This window comes from Mirounga leonina, unplaced genomic scaffold (assembly GCF_011800145.1).
Source record: "Mirounga leonina isolate KUSES-001 unplaced genomic scaffold, KU_Mleo_1.0 Mir_83, whole genome shotgun sequence".
Taxonomy (NCBI): Eukaryota; Metazoa; Chordata; class Mammalia; order Carnivora; family Phocidae; genus Mirounga; species Mirounga leonina.
Genome location: NW_023270826.1, coordinates 2,736,846 through 2,754,630, shown reverse-complemented (window position 1 = coordinate 2,754,630; position 17,785 = coordinate 2,736,846). Strand labels below are relative to the sequence as shown.

The window sequence follows — 17,785 nt, the reverse complement described above, 5'->3', positions numbered from 1 at the left end:
GGTAATGAGGTGTTGTTACTATCACTGAAGTAAACACTCTGCTCTGGGAAGGAAAGGCATTTTAATGTATCAGAGCTTGACTTGTGTTGCTTTTGCTAAGAAGGAAGTTTTTGTTTTTTTAAGACAATAGTCTAAATTGGAGTCTCCCTAAAAGAATAACATTTGTGCTTCCCATAAGTTACAGAATAATGATTGAAGCAACAGTAACCTTTAATTAAAATAAGTTATTCTATAGACAGTATAAAGTAAGGCAAACATAGTTCCACTGAAGGCATGAGACTTTCCTGATAGACTGCAAATAGACTTTGGTGTGTTTTTTGTCTTCAAACTCTTTTGTAGTGGAGTTCCATTATTAAAAAAAAAAATACCCTTTTTCCTTAAAAATCCTGTCTGAATACAAGCTGGTGAGTTCTACTTTCATTTACTCCTCTAGTCGGTTGTAGAGCATTTTCTTTCATGGTTTCCATTTTACAATCAGCAAATTTTGGGGCCAGTGAAGGCTGCTTTCTCAAAGGGACACAAAATGGATACTGGATGGAGCTGGGACTCTTCTCTGTATCTTTGCCACTTATTTTTCTCTGGCTTTATTTCTTGATATTCTTTTGCCTCGATAGTGTTATTCTTTTCACCAGAATTGGTGTAATTATAATGTGACATTACTGATTATTATTTTTAAAAAATTCTTGTTATCTGTGAGTCATCCTTATTGTGGCTCTCGGTCGTCAGGTTTCTGTAACTTGCTAGTGATTCTGTGGCTTTGTTGTGATTCGTGGATACTTTGAAGAAGCCTTTTGCTGTATAAGAAGGGGGTCCTTTTAAGGACCATCTGAAAGCAGCAGTTGACTGTTGACCATTCAAGTAATTGGAGACCAACAGCCAACTGTTGTTCACTTGTAAGTAAGCCAATTTCACGTGTCCGAAATTACTATCAGCTTAGAGGCGGAGGCTTGTCAGTTTAAAGCCGGGAGCCCGGAGGAGGTCACTGGGAATTCAGTCCATAGTCAGGCTACCTTTCGAATTCGAGGTATCATCTCAAGGGCTGGCTTTTTTTTTTTTCTTTTTCTTTTTCTTTTCTTTTCTTTCTTTCTTTCTTCTTTTTTTTTAAGGATTTGTGTTATTTGTCGTCAAGGTAGACACAGTAGGCAGCACAGCTGTGACTGCGAGGGAAAGTCACTAGGGGGATATTCATAACAAGGAAATATTGGCAAATAAATGATGAAGAAGGGGAGGAAATCCCCAGGATGTTAAATTGGAGCACTGTCACTGAGATGATTAATGGTGTTGTGTATTTTGTGAAGACGCTTATCTGGACTGTCTTGAAACTATAGTGTATGTTTAATAGCACCTATAAAAAAGCATGCGGTGCATCAACACACTGAAAAGTCCATGGATTCGGATTTTATTTTCCTGAGTGAGTACTTTCTTCAACTTAGTCTTTGGCTTCTGGCTATTAGAAAGCTGGTGTTAATGTTTGTTACATAGAAGTATGTACATTTTATATAATACTAGTCTGCATTTATGTAGCTCCCGATTCCTCCAGGATTGAAAATGTTCTTGTGCAGAAGATGGGTACTTTTCCAACACTCTCGAGGGGTAAATGTTACTAATAATAGGGAAATGGTAATTGCTCAGATTTGCCTAGTCTTTCAAGGTAGACAGGGAGGGTTGGTCAGAGGGCTACAGTAGTTGAAGGACCAAAGTTTCATCAATGATGTGGTTAGTTCTCTGTCAATTTCTGGTGAAGGGGTGGTTGTCCTGGAAGGTGGTCTAGCTTTCTGTTTTAAACCACGAATATCCTGATTCTATGTAATGAATTACCACTTGCCTTCGGGGATCTTTCGGCAGTGATGGCAGGTGCATCACTGGGCAGTTACTTAACCTTCCTGGTTCTCAATAATTACTGTTAGACATAGGGATAGATATAGACTAATAACATCTAATTCTATCCTCACTGAGCTTAGTCTATTTCAGCACTGGTTTTCAATTTGGGCGGCCCTACCCAAATAGTGGGCTAGGAGTCCAATTGAGTGGATCAAGATCAGAATTAAAAAAACAAATGGAAACATTTGAGAATTTTAGTGCACTGCACTTAAGGAGAGTGAGTTTTATCTTGTGAGGCTTCTGTTTTTGTTGTGTGTGTTTGTGGAAGTGTACATAAAATGTGTGTGTCCATGGGGTGGGCCCTGAGGTAAAATGTTTCTTACTGTGTATTACACCCGAAAAAGATAGAGTCGGTAGATCATAAGTATATAAACGTAATTGCGTATGGGTGTTATGTCATTGTGAGGATACGGTGGGTTATAAAGAAAGAAATGGTGAGGAATGGAAAGGCTGCCCTATCTGGTCTCTCCTATCAGAATGTGCTGGTGCTGACTTGCATGGGCCCATGAGAATCAATTGTATGCACATCTTTCCCATTCTGTGATCCCTGACCTCATGTTAGTAACTGGAAATTGGGCAAAGTATTTGCACTATGGAAATTGGAAAATGCTGCAAATCAGGTGCCTTCCTGTCCCCAACGAGTTGTTAAATATTTACTAGCACATCACTGTTCTTGATCCTTTCAATGGTAGTTGTATGGTTTTATAACTGAATTTTGCTACATTTTACAACACTATGTGGGATTTAGATGTTATTGGGAGTTATTAAACAATTTTAGTAATATTGAAAACTTAAAGTAAGCAGGAAAATAAAACGTGTGGTTAAATCAAAAAGCTATAATTTAGAATTTTAAAAATTGTTCTAACTTACATTAAATGCTTATGACATGGCCGACTTAAAATGTAAAATTGTAATCAGTGATAATTTTTTGGCAAAGGGTAGGAAAGCAGGGTTTTCAAAAACACTAACCATATTGTAAATATTTGACAGATTTTTTTGTTAAGCAGTCATTTTGGTAAGTACCGAAACTTAGAGAATCCAGACCCCTTTCCCCTTTTTAAGCTGTCTTTAAGTTTGCAAAATATATCTGGGTTTTAGTGAATTCATCTGTAAAATCATTGATTTGACTGGGAGATGCCACAGTTCTTTCTAATTAAAACAATTATTTTTTTTTCTATTTTCAAACAGAAAAATAAACGTGTGGAGAGTCTAAAAAGAGGAGACGCCTCCTCCATAGTAACTACGATAACTTTAAACTTCTAAATAAAGGGCACCTGGGTGGCTCAGTTGGTTGGGCGACTGCCTTCGGCTCAGGTCATGATCCCGGAGTCCCGGGATCGAGTCCCGCATCGGGCTCCCTGCTCGGCGGGGGGTCTGCTTCTCCCTCTGACCCTCCCCCCTCTCATGTGCTCTCTCGTTCTCTCTGTCTCAAATAAATAAATAAAATCTTTAAAAAAAATAAAATAAACTTCTAAATGCAAAATATTTGAGTTGGAGGAAAGGGAATTTCCATGGACATTGATGGGATTTTACCACAAAATACAGTGGCAATCACCTGTGTTAATATGTGATCATGAGGAAAGGTAACTGGGAAGGAGTAAACTGAGCAAGACCTTTGTAGCCTCCAAGTTTGTCACAGTTTGGCCATGTGGTTTGACACTATGGTAGCTATGTTCAAGGACCATGATCTCACTAATACTTAGGGAAGGTGGATGTGGGGACTGGAGCTTAAAGGGGTGCTCTGTTCAGTGAGCACATGTTATGCTGTTGAAATAGTTCCTGCAGGACCCATTTTGAACAAAGGGCTTTCACCCAGAGTGCCTCGTCTCAAAGTGTAGCCGAGATTGAGAAGGTGTTGGCCATTGACCAGACAGTGGTCACCATTGGCAAAATGGTGAAGATTGTCAGTTTCCTGCCTCTCTGTCCAAGCCCCTTTCCCTCCGTGAAATTCATGCCACCTCGATACCTGGTTAGCGTTTCGTGCCCAGGTCTTTACCCACGAGGCATTTTTGTCCATACCCCTCATTGCAGATCAGGTGTTGTTAACTGATGATGTTACTCTTCTCACGGCCATTTGCATTTTAATAAGCAACTCCAAGTGAAAGAATTCAAGGAAAAGTGGAGTTATTCTCCAGTGGAATAATTTCAGGCAACACGACAGGGGTTGGAGAGAGAAATTTGGGGCTAGAAAGGGAGAGGTGATGTCTTCCTTTTCTGAAAAGAAGAAACCCAGAATGTGGGTGTTTTTCTGCTCAGTATAGTGTTCAGGCTGGCTTTGGCCAAGAAGCATGGGTTTGGAAATGGGCAAATCCAGACTCCAAAGAGAGAAGGAATTAACGAGGTCCGGGGACAAGAGGAGAATGAGTGAAGAAGGAACTCACCAGTCTATCAGCTGTGTTGTGCCAGACAGAGTGCTAACCACTTGCACGTGTTATCCCAATTAAGGAGAACAAGACAGGTTCCTTGTCAGGCAGGCTGCTGGGGGGATAGATGGTCACCTGTGCTGGCGGGGAGGGAAAGGTCAAGGAGGCTCTGGCAGCTGCAGTAGTGAATTCTTCTGGCTGTTTAACCTAATTGATTGATTGCAATTATACAGCCCCCCCCAGCCCCACCATTGGGATAATTTATGCCAGTTGTATTTGGATCAGTAAATAAGTGAGAAAAGAGAAATATACAATGAACTTCATAAAGAGCTCTAATAGAATCTGCATGTTAAACAGACATTGAACTTTGTAGCAAGAACTGCTTCAAGCCTTTCAACATCCAAATGAATTCTAATTTCCACATCATGCCTTTCAGACCTCAGCATGGTTTCTGGTGGTTTCTCCCAGTTAATTTTAGCATCACACCAATGATTTTGCCTGTAAATGACTTGAAGTGGTATGTCTTGGTAATGTGGATGGTATATTATTTAGGGCTAATGCCAGGCTAGCTTAAAAAGGAGCTAATTTATTCATTCATTTAACAACTATATTTTGATCTTCACCCACGGGTCAGGTGCTGTTCTGCATAAAGTGACTTAGAGGTGACTAAGCCTATGCCCTGCAAAAGCCTAGAAGACTGATGTGAACGGGTAATTGGGATTCTGTGTAAGAGGTGTCTCCAGTGAGGAGTGCAAACAATGGAAGTGGTCCTAGGAAAGGGTTATTTTTTAACAGTTGAGGTGGGCCCTGGGATCTTCATGGTAGAGATTTTGATTTGGGGGAGAGGGGCTTGAGGTAGTGATTTGGGCCAAAAGACCAGTATTTCTGGTGTAGCAAATTGCAAATGGCATATGTCAGGAGTAGAGGGCAGGATAAGGGTGATAGGACTTCAGTTTGGAAGAGAAGGGGAAACTGAGGCATTGGGGTGGACTGCCATCCTGGGAGAGAGCTCTGGAGGAGCTTTCAGGAAAGGAATGTGGCAGGGACAGCGAGTCAGAACAGCTCTGCAAGTTGCCCACCATCTCAGCCTCTCCTCTGTGTTGGGAAACTCCTTTCATGTGCTTTGCTTGGAGGAGGTGCATTCAGGCTTTGTGAGTTTGAAGTTATTTTTGACTTAAAAACATCTTGCAGGACTCTACCAGTATGAAATCCAGTTCAGGACCTGTCTACAAGTTTATTGCTTTTTCCGGCTTGACGTGCTCCAGATTTGCCTTTCTCCTCCCAGACCACTTGTAACTCAAGATAAACTAAAAGGGGAGAGTCAAAATGGACAGGTACAGGAGGCATGATTTAAAATGAAAGAATATTACCCAAATGTGTATTTTCATTTTGAGAGAAGTGCCTGCCTTGATTTTTAAAACTTGGCTACTGACACACCTGCAGTATGTAGGAGAACTCTCTAGAAACTTGAAGAGAAGGCAAAGGTCAAGGTGAGAGGAATAGAGTGACAATGAACTTTTTGCAGGCATGCTGTTGAACTACAGTGTTCGAAATTACTAACGGTGATTTCAGAGAGACAGGGAGACTAATGTGCTTGTGCCCAGATCTTAAAAAAATACAGCAAACTTAAAATTATACATCAACTATGGTTTTAATAAATTCTCACTGGAAGAACAGTTCTGTGTGTTGATGTGTGTTCCGTATAGATGTGTCTTCAGTGAATTTTTGGTCTTTGTTTATGCATTAGAGCGGAAGAACTATGCTTTAGTCTTTGCAAGCAACATATTTTAAGAGCTCCACAAATCCACACAATAGTATTTCATAACTGATAGAGGTAGTTAAACCTCCTGGAAATGGATCTGAGTTTGATCTTCTCCCCCCCCCCCCCATAATGATTAGATCTGGGACGGTGGCTAAGTTATTTAACTGTTAATGCTTTTGTTTTCTCACTTCTGAAATGGGGGTAAAAATGAAAATTATCTCATAGCTGTATTGAGAATCAGTGGGTTAATGCCTTGACATTTTTTAAAATCTTCACAATACGTTGAGGTTCTAGGTATCATTATTACCACCATTTTACAGATAACCAGGTCTTACAGAGCTGAAACAGCTCACTCGAGGTTAAGAAGGTAGGATAAGGTGAAATTTAGTTTAGCGGCACCAAACTGTCACTTACTGGCCCACATCTGTTCTCCTATCCCCTACCTGTTCTTGTACAGTAAGTTTTACTAGAACACGACCATACCTGTCCACTTATGCACTGTCTGTGACTGCATTTGTTAGTGGCAGAGTTGAGTAGGGCTGACGGAGACCATATGGCCCATCAAGTCTCCAATGTTTGCTGTGTGGCCCTTTACAGAAAGTTTGACTGTTGCATTAAACCTTAGTCTGTTTGACTTAGAGCCTAAGGCCCATACCACAAAAACACTTACTATGGTGCTTGGCATGTAGTAAGTACCCCCTGAACGAGTACTACTTTGTTCCTCATCTAACTTAAGGTACAACTGTTCATATCAAAGAACTCGTGTCTGCAAAATGGAAATAAAAAACCTACACCTTCCAGTAGGATAAGCCATTATGGCTATGGAAATACTGAATTCCTAAAGGAACACATCCTGAAATCAGTCTTATATCTGCCACTTATTACTAGGCTGTATATAATATAAATTCACAAAAGAATTTCCATCTTCATAGCAATCAAAGTACAGTACATCATTAAAGGGAATAATTGTGAACTTCAGTGAATATTCAGAATCTGGTAAATTAACCTGCAACAGAAAATTTCATATTCTTTGGAAATTTAAGAAAATCTTCCTCATGAAAAATATAGTGTGGAATTGCCACTTAATTTTTGAGCACATTATAATACTACATAAGTGGTGTGCTTACAGTAGGGAAAAAATGCAGTAGGATTAATCTCTTTTAATTAAAAGATTTAGAGTTTATAGGTTTTATAAATTTATAGATTGACAATACTTTTCCTGATAGTCTTCCCAAAAAGGAAAGAATGAGATTATGGTTTCAACTTGACCCTGCTCAGAGCTTTTATTTGAATGCATTGGTCTACTATTGATCCTGGGGGCTTGCTGTCCTCTGCTCAGTAAATGGCCTTGGGTTTGGACTTGGAGCTTAGGGAGCACAATGTGTGTCCCATCAACTTGTATTGGGGGGATAATCTGGGCATTTCCTTTGACTAACCCCAGTGCCATGGCTCTGGGTTGGTGAATGGGGGTGGGAGGAGGTTTCCTACATTCGTTCTGTGTTCTCTTAGAATAGCTGTATATTATTTTCGAATAAAGCTGCAATACGTTTTCACTCTGGAACATTTGGAAAATTCAGATAAACATAGAGGAAAACATGAATGTCTTTTATAATGGTAACACCCATAGATAGCCACTGTTCACAACTTGGTGTTTATCATTATATAGAACTGTGTTGATAGGCATGTCCTGTTTGACAGATCTGTAGCTACATATATAGGCATTTCTTGTGGATTCATCCTGAAGGTGTCTTAGCTGGGAAATGTCTGGGGCCAAGTGTTGTAACTTGTATATAAGCAGCTTATTTAGGGGAAGCTGGAAGCTGTATGGTCACCTTCTATCTAGAAACCGTGTTTTGCAGAGAATTCCTTTCATGACATTTTTTTCCTTTTGCAGTATCTCCTTTCTCAAATGTTATCACTTTGTTTCTTGTGCTTAGAAAAAAATAAAAACAGGAAACAAGGGAACTCCAGCAAGAACCAGTGATATTAGTGACATTAGTGATTGAGATTTTCAACAGAAAAATCCCTCCCTACCCTCTGTCTTTTTTTTTTTTTAATCTAGTACTTCATTGTTTAGAAATAGTTTTGAAAGAGGATGATGCTAATGGTGAGAAGGGTGTGGTGAGTTATAGTAACAGCTTTCTAAGATCAGAACATGTACATGTATAAGAAGTAACTGCTGGATGATTAGGTGGAGTTTTATGGTCACTTTACACACTCACGTGCCACGTCTGCTGCATCCTCTTAAGGTTGCTTATAAAGCGAATTGTATTTACTGTGTTGAGCACTGAGATATTTTGATGTAGTTCTAAAGCAGAGAGAAGTCTGGGTCCTGGGAGGATTTGGGGTCAATGGCCAGCATGTAAAGAAAACATTGAGTGACTCCCTCCCCCCCCCCCCCCCGTTGTCAAACTTGAGACCTCTGTGATTCACTTAGCAGTGTGAAGAGTCTTTGGAATTGACTGCTTGAGATTTATGTGATTAAACAGACCATCTCTGCATCTTTTTTAAAAACCTAATTGCCCTTCCCTCCCTTCCCCTCAGCCCAGTTATAAAGAATCTCTGCAATAAATACTAAATGCAGTAGTATTTATATATTAGATTATGTAGCAAGCCTCACTCTTTGCCTAGGTACCAATGAGGAGAGTCTGGTTTCTTGCACTAGCAGCTGTCCTCACTTGCATTTCAACCAACTTAAGTTTTCACAACAGCATTGTTTTTTTGACCATTGCACATCAGGGGTGTTCAGAGTGAATCAGAGCCAATTGCATACCTTGGCCTTGAACCCAGGAGGTACACGGTCTTCTTGATGATGCTCCTCTTCCATTCTTCAACTCCACTAACAAAACTGTTTCAGGAGTGAACTCGAGCGTCTGGCACAGTCGGGCATGGAGCTCCTGTCTTGTATGCTTTAGACACCGTCTGGATTTCCTGGTGAAGAAGACCTTTGCAGTAATTACGGGGAGGTCTTTGCTCACTTCCAGGGAAGGAACATGCTTTCTAGGGACTACCTAACTGCTTGATGACCTGAAAGGGGAAAATAGAAGCAACATCTCTGATTCTCATCCCTCTGGAGAAATTCATCAGGTGTCCTAAGTCTCGAATTAATAACAGTGACAGCAGTGACCTTCATGTCACCCTGTTTTTAAAAGGAGAGGTTTGGAGACCTATCCAGTGGGGAGGATAGTGGAGGGTAGGGGTATTTCTTGAGCTCTTGTAAAATTGATGATAAATAAATTCATCTGCTAGAAGGATTGTTTATCCTCTTGTGAATGCTGGTTTTAAGAGCTAGTAACAAATTTATGAGACTGGTAGGAATAAAGAAAGTTGATATATATATATATATGTTGATATATATATATATTTATATTGTTGATATTATATATAGTTGATATATATATATATTTTTTTTTAATTTTACTGTACTTGTGAAATGTCTTAGGGAAGGGAAGACTAGAAAACTAAAATTATGGGCCAGCGGATTTTAAGTAGAATACATTTTTACGAGAATCTAGTGGCAAATTTGGTTTACTTGTACCACATACACCTTTATTGGCTCTCTTCAGGGGAAGTTTGCCAGACAAAAGATTGTTGTGATATAGAGTGTCCTCGAAACTTGAGGCTCGGAGCTGTAGAGAGAGTAGAGAATGAATACAGCTGCATTTATTCTTCCATCCACAGGAAATACTCACTGATACTAAGGTCTTCCATTGTGAGGCAAAATTGATCCTTCTGGGGACAAGTTTTCACTCTTGACCGTGAAGTTGTGGTTGAGTTTTACCATTTCTGCTTCTGTGTTGGCTGGTTTTTTATATGCAGTGAGATAGAGGAGGCTGAATTCAGAGAAGTAACCTATTCCAACAATGGTGTTCTCTTTTCTCTAAACATCATTGTAATTGACTCCCCACATCCATGTTTGAAGTAAGTAGGTTATATACTCATTTGGCACTCAAGAAAATGAAGACTCAGAGGTTAGGTGGGTTGTTCAACGTACACAGCTAATGTTTAATCTGATGACTATTTATGGCAGCCCAATTCACGTCATTGTGACCCAGCAGTTCCTTCACTTTCAATTGGATGATGTGGCCCGTTGGAGCAGGATACTTGTCCACAAAAAATCTACTTTCTGTTCAAGGGTAGTCTACTGAAATCTGGTTCCATAAAAGAACAAGACCCTGAGGAATTTAAAGCCTTACCTATAGAAGAGGATGAGTTTGTTGTATTTGAATGTTAGCTATTGAATGTCCTTGGTATGCACAGCTGTACGTTCTCCAGTATGGGGGCAACTAGGTCTGCCCTTCGGAAATTTCACTGGTCCTTACACTGCAGTTATCACACAAAAGTGGATGAATCCCAAGTTTTTAATCTTCAGTACTACCTCTTTGCCAACTTGAGTTTTAGATTTCCAAACTACTCGAGGTTTCTCCTTGTGATTTGCTTGACATCAACTTAAGCATGTAATGACCAAAAAATTCGCAAGCACTTCTATGGACATAGCCAATTAATCCTTCCAGCAACCCAATGAACTGTGTTTTATCTCTCTTTTCTGTGGGGGGAAAAAAGAACCTAACATCAAACAAAACCCCTTGAGTCCTAGAGGTTAAGTGATGTGAATACTCTCACACAGCTGCCATGTAGCATGGCCCACCTGCAGAGTGTGACCTCTCTCCCCTCCCAGTCTGGGGTTCCCTCCGGGACCATGCAGCTGTGCCCCCAAACAGAGCTCTGCATCTTCCTTGGAATGGTCCTCTCCTACCCTGCCCTTCTTTTGCTTTATCTTCATTTTTGTAGTCATTCAGGCTCACTCCTGGACTCCTCTTTCATTCTGCCTCTTCTGTCTCCAATAGCCTGTTAGTAGCATGATTTCCTGTGGAAAAAAACTTATCTTTTGTTCCCATCCCCTTGACCTAAATTATTATTTCATGCCTAGCTTGTTGCAGTCTCCTGTTAAGTCTTCTTTTCTCTTATCTCCTTCAATTGAAGTTAAATGCTGGAGTCCTGCTGTACACAAAGTACCATTCAAGGGAATACAAAAATACCTTTTTTGGGCCACCCTAAAGTTACTAGATTAAAATCCTGTTTCTAACATAGTTCCTTGCTTAAAGTCCTCAATGGTTCAATCTTATTGTATGGGGTCTTTCTTAGCTTAGTATTCAAGATCCACCAGTCTTGATCTAGTTTGGCCTCCGCCTCCCCAATGAAAATATCTCTCAATGGCAGCTCTCTCTGCTCCTATCTATGAATGGTATCCGTGTAATCTTGCTAGGTGCAACACACATAACACACAGACACACTGACTTTGTGCTTTAGCTTTATCCACAGTGGTTTCTCTCTTCTCTTAATTCAACATATTTATTGGGTACCTTCTATAACCAGGAACTATTGTGTGGGACATATAGTGAACGAAGACTGGAATCTCTGCCCTGAAAGTTATAGGGCATTAGAGACTAATAGTAAACAGCAAAAGTTACAAACCAAGCACATCATACTGTCTATTCAGTGGTGGTAAGTGCTGTAGAACAAAAATCGAGAAGGTTAAGAAGGCATTAGGAGTACTGGGTGAGGATGGGTCAGTTATGGTTTTAAGGAGGTGCAACCCCATTTAAAAAGATGATACTTGAGTAGAGACTCCTAGGAACTGAGGGAGTTAGGCCTCCAGATAGCCCTGGGGAAAAAATACTCCAGGCAGAGTGAGCACCTGCCATAAAGGCGCTGAAGTTGAAGAGCTTTCATTGCTTTCAAAGAATGCGGGGAGGCTGGTGCAGTGGGTTAGAAAGAGCAAGGACTGCAGCTGGCGGCAGGTCAGGGAGGGAATGGGGGGCCAGCACACAGGACTCTGGCAGGCCAGGTAAAGCCTTTGGCCTTTACTCCACCTGAAATGCCTTCTTGGGAGGGTTTTTGTCTTGAAGAATAATGGGATCTGGCTGCTAGCTGAGTCCATGCTTCAGGGACCCATGGTGGAAGCAGGGACACTAGTTCAGAAACTATTATGGTCATCAAAGTGGTTTATGTGCAAGGTGTGGAAGTAGAGGTGGTGAGAAGAATTTGGATTCTGACATATTCTGAAGGAAGAGCCAGCAGGATTTCCTGATGGAGTGGTTTGAGAGGGGATATAAAGAGAGAAGAAAGTCAATATTGAATCCGAGATTCAATTCTAATGCATCATTTACTCTGTATCAGGCATGCAGTAGCATTCAATTGTATATATGCAAATAAATACCTCTTAGGAACTCTTAAATTGAACGAGGAGGCAGGTTATAAACTTACAAGTGAGAGGACAAAAGACTACATGTCTGTCTATGGATGGATATCTTAATAAGATTGCAAGTTCCTTTATGGTATCGATTCATTTATCAATCCACAAAACTTTCTAAGGTACTTATTAAAGGCCAGTGGTCATCTTACCTTATTAGTAGGTGGAATTAGGGGCAGCTTCAGTACAGTGGACAAGAACACAGCCTCTAATTGAGACTGAGGGATTCAAACCCTACCTGACTGATTTGTTTGCTGGGTGATCTTGAACAAGTTACGAAACTTCTCTGTTACCTATTTTTTCTGATCTGTAAATTGGTAGTAATCTCTCTCCTAGGGTTTACTATGGGAGTAAATGAATGAATACATGTAGAATACTTAAAACAATGCCTGGTACATACTAAGGGTTCAGATAGTGTTCATCATTCCTAAGTAAATGTTGAGGAAAAATGAGTTAAAAGAGGATTAATATTTGGAGTGACTTTCGTTCCTTAAACCCCATGGTCAAAACCTGCCAGGTTACATGGATAATAAATGTGAATTATAAGGTCTCCTAGTAAGCCCTGCTTTCTAGCTGATGGTTAAAAATAACAGGAGAGAATTGCATTATGATCAGTCTGATACCTGCCTCTCTTTAGAGATGGACATGGAGGCTGGTCAGCATCCCCTATGGGTACATTTGATTGACAGACTGGCAAAGAGTATTTAAATACCTAACACATAAAAAAAAAAAATCAATGTTTTCTTATTATTTTGTAGCTTAAAATGTTGAATGTGTATTGAAATGAGAAAAATAATTTTCAGGATAGATATGACTTTCCTAGTACATAAAAGCAAGGAGATCACATCAAGAAGGGAATATTATTTTTTTGCCCCAATACAGGAAATTACTATTTTTCCCTCCATGTTTATATTTTGATACATAATATCTCCTTTTCTTTCTTTTCTTTTTTTTTTTTTTTATTTCTCAGGTGGCAGTCTTCTTTTCATTCCTCTTATTATCAGCAACTAATTGGGCCTCCAAATCCAGGAAGTAGCAGTGTTGCTGCTGTGGATGCTATGGACGCCTTTAGTGTCAGAGGTGGTTTGAAGAGCTGCTTAATTCTGCTTTTCGTTGTGCCTGATACTTCAGCGAGGCCCTCGGGTTCTGTTTGAGCTTGGTATTGCTGATCCCATTCTATACATTCTAGATGGCAATGTAGACAGTGGCTGTCAATGAGTAACAGGTAAATATTGAACAGGGAAGCCCTTTTGATTAACTTTGTGGATCATTATTTGAAAGTAGCTTGCCGTCCGAACAGCTCCATCACTCATGATCACAGCACATGGCACGGGGGGCAGAGCATCAGGCTGTTGGTTGAAAAGCTGAGGTTGCATTCTTGCTTCTGTACCTGGTCCTGCATTCGTGCAGTGCTGGACTGGTTACAACTATCCAGTAAGCTAAATGGTGATGATTTAGCACGATGGGAATGCAGAATATTTAGGATGATAAAGCACAAAGAATGGTCCAGACAGACTTCCCACTCTGGGTACGAATATGTTAAAGCATATTTATAATTTTTTGAACTTAACTTGAATTTTTAAAATTTTTTATACAGATCCAGAAATTGTTTAATAGGGAATTTAGACAAAGACTGAATGTGAATTTTTGATCCTACTAGTTTGTGCCAAAAAGATGTAATTTCAGCATTGATCTACTTCTTGAAGTTTAATTTATACCACCTAATGGGAAAAACTGTCCTTGGTTAAGAGGTTCTGACCCAGCTGTTGAACCTCATGGTACATTAATGGTTTATCACCATTTCAACCAATACCATTATAATTATTAGTATTTTGAGCTCCTATCAAAGAGTATTCATGGCACTTGGTAAGAAGACCTAGATAAGACTGAATAAAAATAGATAGCCACCTGGTCTCAAACATTTCTAGGTCAACATTAACATGGTCATTAAAAGATAGACTATAGTGGGTTCGTTCATACGTCTTCAGGAGAGACCTAATTCAGTGGTCAAAGAGGCCATTCTAAACCACTTACATACAGTTACCATTTTCTAGTAAATCTTTCTGTTGAGTCTTTAATCATGTCCAGCTATAGAAATATTCAGAAAACTAAGTGCTGTAATTAAGATTAAAATCACCAATAGCAGCAATGCAAACCTATCTCCTTCTTACCCTTACTCCAGAGCAATAGTAAAAAAAGGTAGACATTTTATGACATTTTAAATGTATAATCCAGCCTTTTAAACTTGCTTCATTACATGGATTAATGCCACTGTTACTTGCTGTTGAACCTGTATGAACCAAAAAAAGTGACAAAATCTATATAAACTAAAAGATAATTTTATTCTGAAAACCATTTGAATACAGAGTATAATATAAGGTAGTTATGCTAACTGGAACTGTAAACTACAGGATCCTATCCCCTTTCTGGGGAAGGGGTTCTATGTTGGTATCACTTCTAAAAATGTGTTTCAATTCTGCTTTTAAATCATGGAAAATATTAATATTCTTGCTTTAACTGTAATGTTCTAGACTAGTTGATGGGAACCCCTCTCCTCCTACCTCTCAACCTCTGGCCCAAAGAGGGAAAGAACTTAAAATTTCATTGAGAAAATAACCTCAACTAGGCAAGTACTACTTGAAAAGTAATGTGCTAGAAATCATGTATTATATTTTTTTAAACAATTCTTTTCTTTTTTTTAAGATTTTATTTATTTATTTGACAGAGACACAGCCAGAGAGGGAACACAAGCAGGGTGAGTGGGAGAGGGGGAAGCAGGCTTCCCACTGAGCAGGGAGCCTGATGCGGGGCTCAATCCCAGGACCCTGGGATCGTGACCTGAGCTGAAGGCAGATGCTTAACCGACTGAGCCACCCAGGCACCCTATCATTTATTATATTTAGAAATCTAAATAAACCTATCATGTACATGCTAAGTACCCAATAAATTAAAAACCTAACTTAACAAATGTGAAATTTCTTTGCAATAGAAATACACTGAATGCTTACGTTGTTTCAAGAGTGGTAACGGGCCACTGTTTTGATCTTTCTTCAGGGGAGCCAGGATCTAATTTGGATTTGGTTCCAAGTGAACATGTATTAGATGGTCCCATCCTAACCCACACCACAAAACTAGAAAATAATTTGATAGAAATCTTTGTTTAGAACTGAAATAGTGGGGGATGCTATGGGTCAAGGTAGAATTGGCAGGGCCATGTGGAAATGTGTATGCATAGCATGGTTATCTAGCAGAGCCAGTATTTTAGGCCTTTGATTGCTTAGGCAGTGAATTCAACATTTAGTCTTTCTCTGGGGCAGGAAACTTGGCACACAGGACTCTCTTGTGTAGACTTGTGCCCCATGCTATGATTGATATTTTGGTTCTAAGAAAATATATAAAAAGAAACAAATATATACATAGAATAAAAGTACATGTCTTTCAATACTAAAAATTTCCTAATTTGTACAACTCAAAAAGCATTTTATGTTTATACCCCAATAGGAGATAGAATGAATTAGATGAGGTTTACGTAAGTGATGGTGACATCTTTACTGGCTTTTAATATTCCTTTTTAGTAATTAGACAAGTTGGCAATGTTTGGGGAAAACGGAATATATTGGGCTAGGATGTGATGGCTTTCAAAGTTACTTGGGTCCATCCAAGAACAAATACTTCCTTTTTGTGGGAAACTGTAGACGTTCCTTAATCTCAAGGAAGTTTCAGGCCAGCAGGGAAACTAAGATAATAATTGACTGATTTGATAAATAATTACTGAGTACCTACGAAGTGACAGGCATTGTTCTAGGCCCTAGAGATTCCGTGGTAAACAGGACATCAAAAGTTGTTACAGCATGGAGTTTATATTCATTTGTGGAGGGAAGACTATGCAGATGCATATATCATATTAAAAAGGTATTGCTCTATAGTATGAAAGAAATTAAATCAGGGCAAGGAGATGGACCATGATTAAGTGCTTTCATTGCCAGAGAGGACATGTTAAGTAAGTGTGTCTGTTCTCTGCAAGTACAGACAAGCAAGTCCATTTATGGCTGTAGAGAATTGGGGAACTCTTGTAGGGGAAGATGGAACTTAAGCTGGCCTTTGATGGATGGGAATGGCCATGTTTGTATACGACAGAGGATGGAAATAAGAGTTTCTATTAAGGGTGGACTAGAAATAAGGGGTAAGATTGATGGGGCCTTGAGAGTTTTGGATTTGATATTTTATATGGTTTCAGCATATTGAAGAATACTGGAGTATGTGGGATGTTTCTACCTCTGTGTTTGCATGGAGTAGATAAGAAACAGAGGCCATCTGACAGGCTTCTAGGATAATTAAGAAATGAGAAGACTATATAAATTTTCTATTTGCACAGGCTTGACTCTTTCAAGGTTTATTTAAGAGCTGTTATGGGAACAAGGGGTTGGGTGGAGGGACCATGTGATGTCCTGACTCAAAAGTGTTCAGCAGACTGGAGAGTTTGAGAGTCGCTGTTGGAGGTCCAGCATACTGGCTGTGGTTTATATGATGACCTACATTCTTCAGCAGGATTCAGTCAGGAAATACTTTTTAAAATTGTATATATCGATAATGCACCCAGAAGAACTCATGAGATAACAAACACTTGGGGGCATGAATAGATAAACAAAAATAGTTCCATAGATGGATTAATTATTTTAAGAAATGGCCTCCATTTAATTTGTATTTTGCTATATAAGAAGCAAATATATGATAACATTATAACATAGGGGTGGGTAAGATAAACTAGGGATCAGCAAATAATGACCGTGAGCCCTGTTTGTTATTGGTGAGTCAAGGAGCCAATCAAACATGTCACATGTGCATGTTGCAGGGGCGGTGCAGGAATGACACATTGTTTCTTGAACCTCAGTCACTGCCTGAGAACTGCTGCGTATATGTGTTTGCTAATGGGACAGCTGACTTGCGGGATTAGTAGTCTTGTTTTGACTGCCACCATTGTGAGGGGAGGTTTGCCAGACATTTTTCTGATCTGGCATGGACTTCGGAATTCACACTCTTCATGCTTCCTACCTCCATCTAGGTAAACAATTCGAGAAAAAGGGGAAACAAATTCCCATTTCAATCGTAATTTCCTTAGAATTTACTAATGTATTTTTTGCCTCAATAGATAGGCCCCCATTGAGAGATGTTCCATTGTACAAGACAAGGGTTTTCACCTTTTAAATCGTAAGACTGCATTAATTATTGGAATGCTAGAATTTCAGAGCTCACTCCATTTCTATAGGAATTCTGACCTTAGTTCTTGAGCACTGGTTTTGGTAGGAATTCTGACTTACCTATTTTAAGATTTTGTGCACTTACTGCTGCAGATGATAGCTTATTCCTAGAACTACCTGGACTACCAGGATCTTCTGCATCTTCAGATGACTTTAAAGAACATGAGCATGAGTATCCTGGAAGGGAAGCTGACTCTATCACTAGCAACATGTTAGGCAGCTTAGCTCGCATCCTTTTAAGACCTTTTAATTCCTTTGTTTGGAAGTC

General features: G+C 39.6%; 1 protein-coding gene across 1 annotated transcript in view; it reads left to right on the top strand.

Moving 5' to 3' along the window:
• Positions 1-17,785, top strand: part of LOC118002846 (neuronal PAS domain-containing protein 3-like) — an 835,118-nt gene that overhangs the window by 110,105 nt on the left and 707,228 nt on the right. The window lies entirely within an intron of this gene.